The following is a 14,900-nucleotide window of genomic DNA, read 5'->3' on the forward strand; positions in this document are numbered from 1 at the left end:
CTCAACGTTGATGTTTTTCTTTCTTTGTCAAAAATGCAGATTTTTGGTATTCAATTTGGGACAATGCAGAATGGTGGTATAAAATTAAAAATACAATCATTTATTCACAGCCACAGGTGAGGTTTCTATCTGAAAGAAGTTGTTTGAAGGATAGTAATTAATATAGAATGGACAAGGAAATAGAATTGCATGAGTAATTGCGCCTAATGTGTGTTGATGACACAGATGGAGGAATAACCATGCACTTGGGTAATCGGTTGATCTCTGATAAATAAAATTCTTAGGAAATTTTGAATTTAATTATTTAATTATAATTTTATTAACAATCTCAATCTTTTAGGCTTGATGATATGAAAAGTAAAAATTTTCTAATTTATTAAGAAATTAGCCTCTTCTTTCTATTAAAAATTTACCTTTCCTAGCTCCCAATATTTCCGTGAGAATAAAGGTTTAGTACTTAATATTCAATGCAGAATGCATGTCTGAACATTTACTCTATTATAACCTAATTAAAATAGGTTTGCTTGACTCAATGGCCAAATTCATTAGCCCCATCAATAAGTTAACTAATATTAAATTACCTATTCTTACAAAGGCTTAAGATGTTAGGAAATAGGAAGTGATAAATTTATTTATTTAACTACATAATTCTAGCAACTAATGGTTATTGAGAACATTGTAGGCATTTGATTGAGCTCCACTCAATTAAAGTGACATCACAATTTCAAAGACCAGATATATAAATTATAAATCAACTGGTTTTTATGGTTGTTTATATTTCTTGCTAAGCATGGCCTAATGAGAGATCTTACTGCAATTTTATTACAGTTGTTAATGCAGTTTTATTAGGCCTTAGACTTTTCAGGTTATTCAGGTCACTTTGTTTCACTAATTAGCAATTTATTTTGCCTTAGCAAAAAGTAATTTCACCTTCTTTTTGTTAATTTCTTGCAGATTATTTGCCCGTGTCAGTGAAATTGGGTAACAACCTGAATCTCTTCTTCTACTTTTTTTAACATGTCATTCCTTAAGATTGAGATTAAAAATAGTTTACCATGCAAACAAGACACAAATATTAGTGACATTAACATGAAACAACATATAGGGTGCTTAATTACTAGGATTAAGAAGGTGTGTAGTTGTAAGTCTAACTGTATTTTCAACTTAAAATTAAAAAAGCTGACAGGTGCAACAAGAAATTTGTTTCCTTATGCTTATTTCGGTTTTGTTTCTGCACAGCATTATTTTACCTTGAAACAAAGACTGCCTTGGGGATTCCATGTGTGGTGGCATTTTTGATATATAAGTGGCGTAAGAGACATTTATCAATGTATGATGCTATAGAAGAATTTCTGCAAAGCCAGATTAACCATATGCCAATTAGGTACTCTTACTCAAATATTAGGAAGATGTCCAAAAGTTTCAAGGACAAATTGGGTGAAGGAGGCTATGGCTCTGTATATAGAGGAGAGCTTGAAAGTGGCCCTCTAGTAGCTATAAAGATGTTGGGTAACCCCAAAGCTAATGGGCAAGAATTTATCAATGAAGTTGCAACAATTGGAAGGATTCACCACGTGCATGTGGTGCAACTCATTGGTTTTTGTGCTGAGGGACCAAAACGTGCCCTTATATATGAATTCATGCCTAATGGTTCTCTTGAAAAATATATTTTTTCTCGAGAAGGAAGTATCCCTTTAAGTATTGAAAAAACATATAAGATTTCTCTTGGAGTGGCTCATGGGATTGAATATCTACATCGAGGATGTGACATTCAAATTCTGCATTTTGATATTAAGCTCATGACATTCTTCTTGATGAGAACTTCATTCTCAAAGTTTCTGATTTTGGGCTTGCAAAACTTTATTCAACGAATGATAGCATAGTGTCGTTGACTGCTGCAGGAGGAACATTAGGATATATATCTCCAGAGTTGTTCTATAAAAACATTGGAGGGGGCTCCTATAAAGCTGATGTTTATAGTTTTGGCATGTTATTGTTGGAAATGGCAAGTAGAAGAAAGAACGTGTATGCATTTGCAGACCATTCAAGCCAAATTTACTTCCCAACTTGGGTCTATGGCCAATTTAGCGAAGGAAATGACATAGAAATAGAAGATGCCACAAAGGAGGAGAAGAAAATTGTTAAGAAGATGATCATAGTTGCATTACGGTGCATACAGATGAAGCCTAGTGACCGTCCTTCAATGAACAAAGTTGTAGAAATGCTTGAAGGAGAAGTTGAATGCTTACAAATGCCTTCCAGGCCTTTCCTATCATCATCACCAGGGAGACCAACAAGGGATGTAGGAGACAATTTAAATTCAACTAGTTCATCATTTCAATCAGGTGAATCAAGTCAATCGGCTATACTTTAAATGCAAGGGAAAGTTAACACCACAGCGGAACTGGGGCAATTATTCTTCACATATATGATAGCATAAAGACACTTCATATTTTTGTGTGACAAATAATTGGTCCCTTAATTTATGATAGCTATCCTTACCTACAACAAATTTTCTTTTTTGCTTAGTGTGTGGTATATTTATTTGATAAAGTCTTTTTAAGAGGGAAAAAAATATTTATTGTGAATGTGTAATTGATTAAGTTAATAACCAATGCTGAAAAGCGGGGCAATATATTTTGGAGTGGCAATAGCCCAGTTGTAGAAATTGCTTTACTTTTATTTATATATTTAGTACTCATATGCATGGTTAGCAATTAATTCTTGTTATTATTATTGAAAAAAAAGCGATCAATTCATAAATAATTAGTGGCTGCTCTGCCTGCTACAGAGGATAAATTATTGTTGTGCAGATAATTAATATTCCTTAATCAACCAGGCTGTTCAATTAGAGTTGTCCCATTTGAATGAAAATATTCCTGTTTTAGCTCTTGAAAATGTGACTTATATTTATACGTATTCGTCTTGTACTAATTTAAGTGCACAAGATGTAGCAAAAATTTTAAGTGAACAAGGGCATGGCTTTATTTACTTTTTTGAGATTGGTGTGTGGGAATTAAAATTGTCTATGATTATACATCCTGTGCTTGATGAATAACGCCTAACTTGGACTCTGAATACCATATTGAAATCAAAATGTCCCAATCTCTTACTTGCCCAAATGAAAAAAATACTCTACATGTTTGAACTTCTCTATTCCAACCATATATGGTCATTTTTGTGCTTCTCTTACTTGCCCCTGCTATAGGAGCATGGTATGCATACCAAGTATCCAACCATATATGGTCACTACAATCGTACTACCAATTCAATTCAATATATAAAGAATTACATTCTCAATTTTATCAATAACCTCTGGCAAAATTAAGTTACGTTTAAACGGTGAAAACAATAAGTCAATGGAACAAATGTTTTTGAAAGCTTTGGAAGAACAGAATAACTAACGTAAATAAAGGCATAATAGTGTAAACACATGTTAGCTCCACTGTATTTAGAGAATATAACGCTATCTAACTTTATACATGGTTGATACGACCCCCGCCTCGGCCGCGTGTAGCACCTCTTTTCCCGCGTGGGGCTATGGTTAGATTGAGGAAATTCTGGAATTTAACAGAAAAGAAGAAGGATAAATTTCTGGTTATGCTTCGAGGGATAACCGGGACCTCCTTAACAAGCAAAAGCTTGATTGTTTTACTGGAATATTCAGATGAATTTTTATTAATAAACGTAGACTATAAATAGCCTCCAATTGAGCATACAATGCGTTCCTAATGATAAAGATAAAATAACATCAAGTCCTATCCTATTTCCAACTCCTATCTCTGTTGGACACACCCCAAGCAGAGTCATTATTTGAAAAGCAACCCTATAAACATAAATAAGATAATCATTAATAACTCCTAAACAAATCCTAAACAATCCGATAACTTCAACAAGTTAGAACCAATCTTGTGCAGCAGATAACACTCATCCAGAGCAGCCAAGAGATAGTAACAACTGTGCTGCATAATCTGAGTAACAACTGTGCTGCATAATCTGAACTGTGCTGCACAATCTGATCTAAGCTGCTGTCCAAATCCACTTCAACAAGCTGGTTCGTAACACTCCCTTCCCCTTAAAGAATTCCCTTGTCCTCAAGGGACAGATTGGGAAATCGGATGCGTAAACCTTCAACTTCTTCCCATGTGGCATCTGCTGGTGATAACCCTTGCCAATGTACCAGAACCTCTTCTTTCCTTCGCCTGGTTCGCCTATCCAAAATCGCTTGTGGAGTAGGATTAATACTGTCAGTGACATCCAAGTGAGGCAACTCTGGATTCATTTTATCTTGTTCACCTAACTTCTCCTTGAGGTTTGAAACATGAAACACCGGATGAATTTTTGACCCTTCAGGTAACTTAAGTTTATAAGACACAGCTCCTACCCGTTCAATGATGTGGAAAGGACCATAATAGCGGGGTGACAGCTTGAGATTCTTACGAAAAGCTACTGAGTTTTGTCTGTAAGGTTGGAGCCTCAAATACACCCAATCACCAACTTTGAACTCCTTTTCCCTACGATGTTTGTCTGCATTTTGCTTCATCCGTGCTTGAGCAGCCTTGATATTCTGACGGAGCTCATGCAAAACTTCATCCCGAGTTTGCAATTCCTTTTCCACAGCTTCAATCTTTGCTGTACCAGGAACATATGACAGCAGGGTAGGTGGCTTCCTTCCATAGACTACTTCGAACGGGGTCATTTTTGTTGACGAATGAACACTTGAGTTATAGCAAAACTCAGCCCATGGGATCCATCGTACCCATTCTTTGGGTCTTGTACCTGTAAAGCAACGCAGATACATCTCCAAGGTTCGATTGACAACCTCAGTTTGTCCATCAGTTTGTGGATGATATGAAGAGCTGAAATTAAAATGTGTTCCCTGCAATCGAAATAATTCCTTCCAGAAGGCACTAGTAAAAGCTACATCTCTATCACAAACAATAGATTGTGGCATGCCATGCAATCGAAAAATTTGTTCAAAAAATACTTGTGCCACACCAACTGCAGTGTAAGGGTGAGAGATAGGTACAAAATGTGCATACTTTGATAGTCTATCCACAACCACAAAAATAGTAGTCTTACCTTGTGAAATAGGAAGACCATCAATGAAATCCATGGATATATCTGACCAAACTTGAGTGGGAATTGGTAACGATTGAAGTAGGCCGGCTGGAGAGAGATTCTCAACCTTATTGCGTTGGCAGACATCACATTGCTGAATAAACTTTTTCACATGTTTCTTCATCCCCTTCCAATAAAAAATCGATCGAACCCGCTGTAATGTTTTCAGATAACCTTCATGAGTGCTGGAATGAATTTCTTCAATTATGGATGTTATTAATGGGGATTGCTCCCATAAATAAATCCTGTTCTTGAAGAAAAGAATTCCTTCTTGAAACAACCATGGACCCACTACCTCATCTTCTTCACATAGCTTGACTAACCGTTGTAACTGTGGTTGTGATTGGACCTCCTGCTTGATGGGTTCCAACCATGATGGCTTAGGTTGAGACAATGCTATGAGTTCTCCATTTTCTGCGCAACGTGACAAGGCGTCAGCGACAACATTTTCACTTCCACGCTTATACTCAATGACAAAGTCATAGCCCATCAATTTTGTGAGCCATTTTTGCTGTGCTGCTGTGTTGATTTTCTGCTCCCAGAGATATTTCAAGCTTTTCTGATCTGTCCTTACTATGAACCGATGCCCCGTGAGATACAGTTGCCACTTCTTCACTGCTAACACCAACGCCAACATTTCTTTGTCATAAGTTGATAATGCCAGATTCTTTCCATGTAGAGCCTGACTTAGAAATGCAATTGGTTTCTTATTTTGCATGAGAACCGCTCCAATACCCGTGCCTGATGCATCACATTCAACTATGAATGGTTGAGTGAAATCCGGAAGAGCTAGAACTGGTGCTTGAGTCATAGCATGTTTGAGGTGTTCGAAAGCCTTCTCTGCCTCCTGGTTCCAGGTGAATGAATCCTTTTTTAACATGGATGTGAGAGGACCAGCAATCTTCCCATAGCCTTGAATAAATTTCCTGTAGTATCCAGTTAACCCCAGGAATCCTCTAAGAGCCTTAAGTGTCTTTGGCTTTGGCCATTTCAACATGGCCTGCACCTTCTCTGGGTCTACTGCTACTCCTTCCCTTGAAATCACATGACCAAGGTAATGAATACCTTCTTGGCCAAACTGACATTTTTCCTTCTTGACAAACAACTTATGATCTCTTAAAATGGACAGTACCTTCTCGACATGAATCCAATGCTCATCCCAATTTTTGCTGTAAATTAGAATATCATCGAAAAATACTAAGACAAACTTTCGTAAGTACTTCTTGAAAATTTCATTCATAAGGGATTGGAATGTGGATGGGGCATTGGTGAGACCGAATGGCATTACTAGAAACTCGTAGTGGCCTTGATGAGTACGAAATGCGGTTTTTGGGATATCCTCCGGGTGCATTCGGATTTGATGGTATCCGGATCTCAAATCTAGTTTGGAGAAGCAGGAAGCTCCATGCAACTCGTCAAGCAACTCGTCGATCACTGGTATGGGAAATTTATCCTTAACCGTGATTTGATTCAAGGCCCTATAATCAATGCAAAGCCTCCAAGACCCATCGTGTTTCTTCACAAGAATGACAGGAGAGGAGTAAGGACTGTGGCTTAGCCGGATTACTCCTGATTCCAACATCTCTGAAATTAATTTTTCAATTTCAGCTTTTTGAAAATGAGGATAACGATATGGTCTCACCGAAACTGGTTGACTTCCTGGTGTCAAGGGAATCCGGTGATCATGAGTTCTTGAAGGTGGAAGTCCCTTAGGTTCGACAAAGAGATCTTGGAATGAAGACAGCACCTGTTGCAAGAGCGATCCTGTATCTGCAGAATTACCAACCTGTGTTGTTGGTGCACTTGCACAGAGAGAGAACAATTGCAGCAAAATTCCCCGTTTTTCTGTCTTGATCTCTTGTTTAATTTCCTTTTCGTTAACCAATCTATTAGTTGGTTTTGTTAGACCCTGCAACTCTATTGTCTTTCCTTCCATACTAAACTTCATGCTCATTCTTGAGAAATCCCATAGTATAGGGCCTAGAGTAATTAACCACTGTGCTCCCAAAACTGCATCAAACCCCTCCAATGGTAATAAATAAAAATCAGAGACAAAGGCATTACCTTGCATTTCTACCTGCACCCCTTGACATCTTCCCCCACTCATCAACTTCTCTCCATTTGCTACTGTCACATCAAATCTGCCCACTTTACATGGCTGTAGCTTTAATCTATCTGCCATGCCTTCACTCAAGAAATTATGGGTGCTCCCCGAATCTATCAAAATTGTGAGTAACCTTCCCTTCATTAGAGCCTTGACCCGCATAGTTTGAGGAGCAAGTGTCCCTGCTATGGCATGTAGAGAAATGCCAAGTGCTTCCTCGGTAGACCTTGTTTGTTCCTCTTCATCTTCTTGATCCTCTACTTCTGTTTCATTGTCAGGCCAACATGCTTCAATGGAAAAGAGACGTTTACAACGATGACCAGGCCCAAACTTCTCGTCACAATAAAAGCACAAACCTTTGTCTCGCCGTTCCTTGATTTCCTTCGGATTCAGCCTCCGGATGGTCGTGTTGGCAGCCATTGATTGGTGCGGGCTTGAATTAGATGCTGCAACTGGCTTCTTATTATCTGATGTATTGAACACCCTTCGCTGGTTTTGATTTTTGGCCTCATATAACCGAGCCAACCCCACTGCAGATGTTAGAGTTGTAGGCTTGAGTGCTTGAATGTCAACTCTCAGGTAGTCTTTAAGACCACTAACAAAACACCCAACTTGTTGAGGACTTGGTAATTTGCCTACTCTACTAAGTAGTCTCTCAAATTGACTCTGATACTCCCGTACTGTTCCAGTTTGTTTGAGTTTAGTCAAATCACCAAAGAAATCTACATATTCAGTTGGCCCATACCTTGTGTACAACCCTTCCTTGAGTGTAGTCCATGTGAGTTCCTCCCCTTCATCCTTAAGTAATTGATACCACAGCTGAGCTTCTCCCTCCAGGTGGTAAGCAGCCAAAGGTAACTGCTCTTCCATGGGAATTTTTTGAAACTCAAAAAACTGTTCGGCTCTACACACCCAACTGGTGGGATCTTCCATGCCATTAAAGTGTGGAAAGTCAAGTTTGGTTACCTTTGGGATAACCGAACCATTTGAGCCCCACTGTCCTGAGTTGAATCTACCTGAAAATCTTTCTCCCTCACCATGCCGATGAGAACTCTCTGCCCTTTCACTGCTATGAGTACTCGTATGCCTTTCAGAACGAGTATGCATTGCAGCAAGCATCTCTTGTATCTCCTTCATCACCTTCTGTTGTTCCGAAACCATGGAAGTCAGGTTGTTAACCTCACCTTCCAATCTACCCACACGATCCTCAGCCATATCCTGCTCTGATACCAAGCTGATACGACCCCCGCCTCGGCCGCGTGTAGCACCTCTTTTCCCGCGTGGGGCTATGGTTAGATTGAGGAAATTCTGGAATTTAACAGAAAAGAAGAAGGATAAATTTCTGGTTATGCTTCGAGGGATAACCGGGACCTCCTTAACAAGCAAAAGCTTGATTGTTTTACTGGAATATTCAGATGAATTTTTATTAATAAACGTAGACTATAAATAGCCTCCAATTGAGCATACAATGCGTTCCTAATGATAAAGATAAAATAACATCAAGTCCTATCCTATTTCCAACTCCTATCTCTGTTGGACACACCCCAAGCAGAGTCATTATTTGAAAAGCAACCCTATAAACATAAATAAGATAATCATTAATAACTCCTAAACAAATCCTAAACAATCCGATAACTTCAACAAGTTAGAACCAATCTTGTGCAGCAGATAACACTCATCCAGAGCAGCCAAGAGATAGTAACAACTGTGCTGCATAATCTGAGTAACAACTGTGCTGCATAATCTGAACTGTGCTGCACAATCTGATCTGAGCTGCTGTCCAAATCCACTTCAACAAGCTGGTTCGTAACAATGGTGAAAAAACATTTACACACAAAATTATACGGCTTGTAGTCTTTCTCATTTCTCTGTAAATTATACGCCTCATGTCATAAGTTGATTGGTTCATCTGGTTTGTGGAGGAGATGGTTATTTTGTGCCTTTGCCGGTTAGATAGTAACATCATGTTTTTCCTCCTCATGCTCTGTCGTTGTGTATAAAAGACAGCTATTTTGTAACATAATTAATCAATTCAATGAAATTAGACATTACTTTCTCCTTCATTTTTTGCTTGTGTTCTTGAGCAAACCTGTGTTGTAACATTGTTTTATTTGTTAGTGGTAAGTGTCAGTGAAAACTACAAAATCCAAGCCTCAAATCATCTTCTAATTACCTGTGACAACAATGTGCGAGGTTTGTTCCAAGAATTGGAATGGTTTGATCACAAGCAACTCTAACTTTCGCAAAAAATGAATGAAAATAAAAGGAAACTAGAGTGTTTTTTTAATTCAAGTTATTTATTTATTTTCTTTAGAAAATCATTATTTCAATTTTCTTTTTTGATGTTGATTTTTTTTATAAAAAAAAAAAAAAAAAAAATTAGACGCAGATGTGGTTTTTATTACTAGTAATTAATTATTCCTAATTATTTTATTAGCTAAGTGTTTGTGAGCCAAGTAAAAGTACTAAAATGACAATAGTTTCATAACTTAAGGTTCAAAATGAATCCATTTAAAAAAGAAAAAGAAAAAAGATCAAAATGATTGGGAAAAAAAAGCACTAAATTGAATGGATTGGGGTGAAAGAATAGAAAATTGAAGGATCCATTGTCCTTCATAAACCAACCATATTCTTTCCCCTCAAGGGAGAGAGGAGAGAGTTCTTATGGTGGGACTCACTAATAAAGTTTTTTTTTTTTTCATTACATGTGCATTTGGGTCTTGCTTATTTGCTAAAAGCTTCTTGTTTTAAGCATTTCTTTTGTAAATAATAACTTTTATTAGAAAGAAGCTATTTTTTTTTTAAATTTTTTGTCACACATTTAATATAAAAGTTACTAAAATTTATATATTTTAATAAACACCATGCAAATATATATATATATATATATATATATATATATATTGCTGAATAATACTATGCAAATAAATTACTATAAAAAATTGCTACCAAACCTGCACATAATGTAAATATAGAGACAACAATAATGAAAATTTTGATATGTTGAAATAAAATCAAATTTACAATAAATGTACAAAGATCGCTCACGTGTATACTACCACACATTTAGTGGAGAGAGAGAGAGAGAGAGAGAGAGAGAGCAAAGGGAAAATTGAGAAATCGAGATGAAAGAGAGAGGTAAATGCCGTGATGTGAGAGGAAGAATCCAAGTTAGGGCCCCAAATATGAAAATGAAAGATGTGAATCCTTGGCCAAGTTTCTATACTACTGGAGCTGTGGAGTTGTTGTATTTCCACTTGGACGGTGTAGATTTGAAAGTAAGAAATGTTGTCATTTTCTTTACCTTGTAAGAATCCAAGACAGGAAGGGCTAGGTTTTTTGGCTGTTGACCATTTCAACATGGTTACATTAAAAGAGAAATTATAGCAAAATTTATTACATAATGAATATAAATAATTTTCAATATTTAAAAGAAAAAAATAAGATCCATTTTAAAATATCATAAATAATATCAAATATATTAAAAAAATGTTATTTGAGTCTTTTATTTTATTTATGCTATGTTAATACGGAATAGATACTAGTCCTATTTTTGTATACTAATTTAGATTTGAATTTTAGAATATTTTTTATTCTTGAATGTTGAATCATCAAAAAATGTTATTGTTCATGTTTCGGTTCCTCAAAGACAAATTCCTACTTTCATCCTTGGTTTTCTCAATATTTCCTTCATTTTTCATTATTGGATGCAAAAACATTTTGGCTCACCTAAGACCCACGTGTTCCTAGATCGGGTGTTCCGTTTGGTAGAAAATGGATAGGGCACTAATAGAAGGGGGCCTAAATATTGATTTAGTATCAAAGTTATTGTACCAAATTGACCCCAAAAAAAAAACATAATTACGGAGCTTGATGTAACAACTTGAAAGTTCAAGGAGTGCTAGTGCAATTTAACATTTGAAACAAATACTAAATATTAGAATCTTGTTGCAAATTGCAGTCAATTCCTGTGGATGAAAGAAATATTGGTTCTACCAAAAGAGAATCAAATATTGGAAAATTGTTGCACTCAACTTCTGTTTTTCATTTAAAAGTTTTAATTTTATTTCACTAGAAGTCATCGAGCACATCCCATAGGAAGAGTGAATAATAGTCAAACTTAAACTTACTCCTTTAGAAGAAATCTCAGACACCACTAGCTCAAGAAGTCTTATGCCATTGAGTGAAAATTACTCAGATATAGGTGGCTCAAGAAGTCTTTTGCCATTGCATGAAAATTACTCACAAATATAACTATTTTCTAGGTTGCTCTACACATAAGAACCTTTAGACATAAACTGGGCCTTACAGCCCATTATAGAAGATATAAAGCCCATGCTAAAAAAAAAAAAAAATTGTTGGGATTTTCTTTTTGTACCTCGGTGTGTAAAATTTCATTGCTCTCAATCTTGTCATGTGCCCCTTTTTATAAGGCTGGTGGGAAGCGGTTGCTTCATGGATTAAGTTGAGTTATGAGTTTCTAATATTCCTATGGTTAAATAACGAAGAATTTAATCAACTTTTCTTATGCGTTATATGACCTGTTGTATTTTTCATTGATGTTCTAGTAGTGAGATATTTAATTTAATTCAATGTGAAGAACTTTTCATCGAGCTATTTAATTTAACGTGTGGGACCTCAAGTTGTATTTTTAATTGATGTTCTAATAAGAAAGCAAAAAAGAAAGATAGGGATGACATGACACTACTTGCAAAATGTCATTTACAAGTTTATATGAATGGAAGCTATTTGTTGACTCATGAGTCAAGGTTTCAATTGGATATGAAGGTGCATGGAACATCATGCATAGAACCCGCACTAAACTTGTACATATTGTTGGTGAGCCTCTTACCATCAAATAAGCTTTTTTTACCCTATAGTTAATAAATTCACAAAAAGCTTGTTACGTAATTGAGATATATATATATATATATATATATATATTGTTTCCAATAAAAATGACTTTATAATTTGATAGTTGGGTTAAAAGGACTTGGATCCTAACCAACTCCATTAAAAAGTTAAAAATAATAAGAAGTGTCAATTGAGTTATTTAACTCTTGAACCACCAGCTACTATCAAATCATCAAAAGAAATAAATAGTTAATAAATTCATAAACTAAAATTAACTCAATTGTAAAAAAAATTCATTCTCAAATAAGAGACTTAAATTCGAATCCTACTTACACCGAAACAAATTGGTGTCTTTATTATGAACTTATAGTATCCATCATTGAAAAAAAAAAATTAGTTAATAAATTTATCTATAAATTCATTTCATATCAAGTTTGGGACTTTGGAAAAAGATAAGGAAGCTTCATTTACTCAATCATGATAACATTGTTTCAAGGGAAACAAAGATCTAGTATGAAATTCCATAGGAGGAAAAAAAGAAGAGAAGAAAATGAGTTGGTATGAAATTGATTGAGCATGACAAGGTGGCCAAAGTGTTCCTTGTTACATCAACATACTTTAAATTATCATGGACTCCGTAAAGTTCTAGTCAATGTTGTGCACATCAAGGGATTTCGTAACATTTTAAGTTACAACATATTTGTGGTTCTAGTCCAAAGCGAGTTTTTCTTGGCAAATTCATATAACTAGGAATATAGCTCATAGTATTTTCAAGGAAATTTGTTGCAGATGGATGGAATAGCAAAGCTACAGTTGATAGAGTAGTAGTGTTTATTCAACTGGCTAAGCTACTTGTAGTTTATGATTGTAGTAGCTAAACGACATGTGCTTTACTTAAGCTTATAATGTGGAGTTAGCACACGTGTAATAGTCAATTAGGTCTTTTCCTATTTTCTCGCTTTCCTCTGATTCTATATATAAACACCAGACACTATGTATTTTACATTCAGTTTTTGATATACAATTGCATATAGAGATTCTCTCTCAAAGCTTTCTATGTGTGATTCTTAATAAAATTGATAATTATATGAAAAATAATGTAACTTTGAGGCATGTTAAAAACTATTTCTTAAAAATTAAAATTGATAACTGTCCTACTTAAAGGAGTTTGTTGTTCAATTATAAGTCCAAAAAAAAAAAAAAAAAAAATGATTTTCTTAGGCAAACTTGCCCAATTGAGTGTTATACGGATTTTAAGGAAACTGTTTTGTGTAATTAAAACCCAAATTTTGTTGTCTCACACATAATTTCACCTAACATGATGAATCTTGCTCAATCGAGAATCCTTCTGCAGCACTTGTACTCTTTCTTCTGAACTTGAACTTCAATGACTCAATGCAATTTCAATTTAAATGAAATTAAAATATATGGAAGCTTGCAATTACACTGAAACCATTTTGATTTTTGACATGGAAATTTGCCAACATTACAAATAGTTGAATGTAAAAAGAACTATTGCCAAGATTACAAATAGATGAATGTAATAGATGAAGTTAAGTGTGAGAATTTCTTCCATAGGTTTAAGTTCAAGAGCTTGGAAGAAGAACTAGTTGAATGTAATGCCAAATTGAAAAAAGTATCTAGTGCCAAGATTGATGACAAATTAGGGGTCTAAATAGCAATTTTTCAATTGGTATCAAAGCATAGGTTCATTTTTTCAGATTAATATGCAAGCATCTCCTATAACGTGATTTTTCAATTGGTATTAGAGCATAGGTTTATTGTTGTAGGATTAATTTGGAAGCATCTCCTTTAAAAAACAACTTTGGTACAAGTTTTCTTATTATTTCTCATTAGATTCCATTACTTAAATACATTCCATTTTATTCATTTCTCTTTCATTCTTTTATGATTTACTCATTCCATTTTATTTCACTCTTTTAAGAACTTTCAAATGAAGTGTTAATGGATTAATGTGAATTTGTGATGCAAGTGTAGCTACATGGAATTTAGCTACTAAACAGAGACACCGCTTGTGTCCTGTTTTTGTGTGCATAACATGCAAGCTAAACCAAGTGAAGAGCTGCCACATAATTACAAAGAGACTTCCATGAAATTTCCATGGACCATAACTGTATTTAGTTTTGGTTGGTGATGGTGGGTCATGTTGATGCGCAAGTGCCCCCTTAATTTAATAAGTTCATAGAAGTTTCATTATTATTTCTCTTTGGATTCTATATTGTAATGTAGGGAAACTTTTCGCAAAAGCAATAGTACTGTGTCAAGATAATTGAGTAATTCTCGGTTTAGGAGGTAAAGTAAAACATAAATCTCCATTAGACAATTACATTATAAAAAAAAAATATGAATAGAATCTCAAATGTGAAAACAAGAAAGATTAGAATTACACTGCTTGCAATAGTCGTATTTGTTGACTCATGGCTTAATTTGATACGAAGGTGCATGGAACATCACACAAATATCAGGGAGACTTTTTAGCGCATTCTTAGTTGAATAGCACAGTGCCCACTTTATCATACAAATTGAGCTTTTCAAATAGTCAACAAATTCATGTTCAAAAAGAGCAGGTATGAAATTGGTTGAACATGACAAAGTGGTCGGTACTGATTTTTATACTCAATAAATAATCATTCTCCCCTGTTTGTCCTTTCTAATCAATCTGTCTTTTGTGTGTGTACATAAATTAATTATTGGACAGGATTTTTTTTTCTTTTCATCATTGCTGTCACTAAAGATAATATCTTCTTCAGTCAACTAGCTAGTGAAACTTCTCATCATCTTCGTAGTTGGACTTGGACAT

The 14,900-nt window shown here is 35.3% G+C and overlaps 1 pseudogene; it reads left to right on the forward strand.

Moving 5' to 3' along the window:
* Window positions 1-952: 952 nt before the first annotated feature.
* Window positions 953-2,668, forward strand: LOC115960785 (annotated as a pseudogene).
* Window positions 2,669-14,900: the final 12,232 nt, after the last annotated feature.

This window comes from Quercus lobata, chromosome 9, assembly GCF_001633185.2.
Source record: "Quercus lobata isolate SW786 chromosome 9, ValleyOak3.0 Primary Assembly, whole genome shotgun sequence".
NCBI classification, from domain to species: Eukaryota; Viridiplantae; Streptophyta; class Magnoliopsida; order Fagales; family Fagaceae; genus Quercus; species Quercus lobata.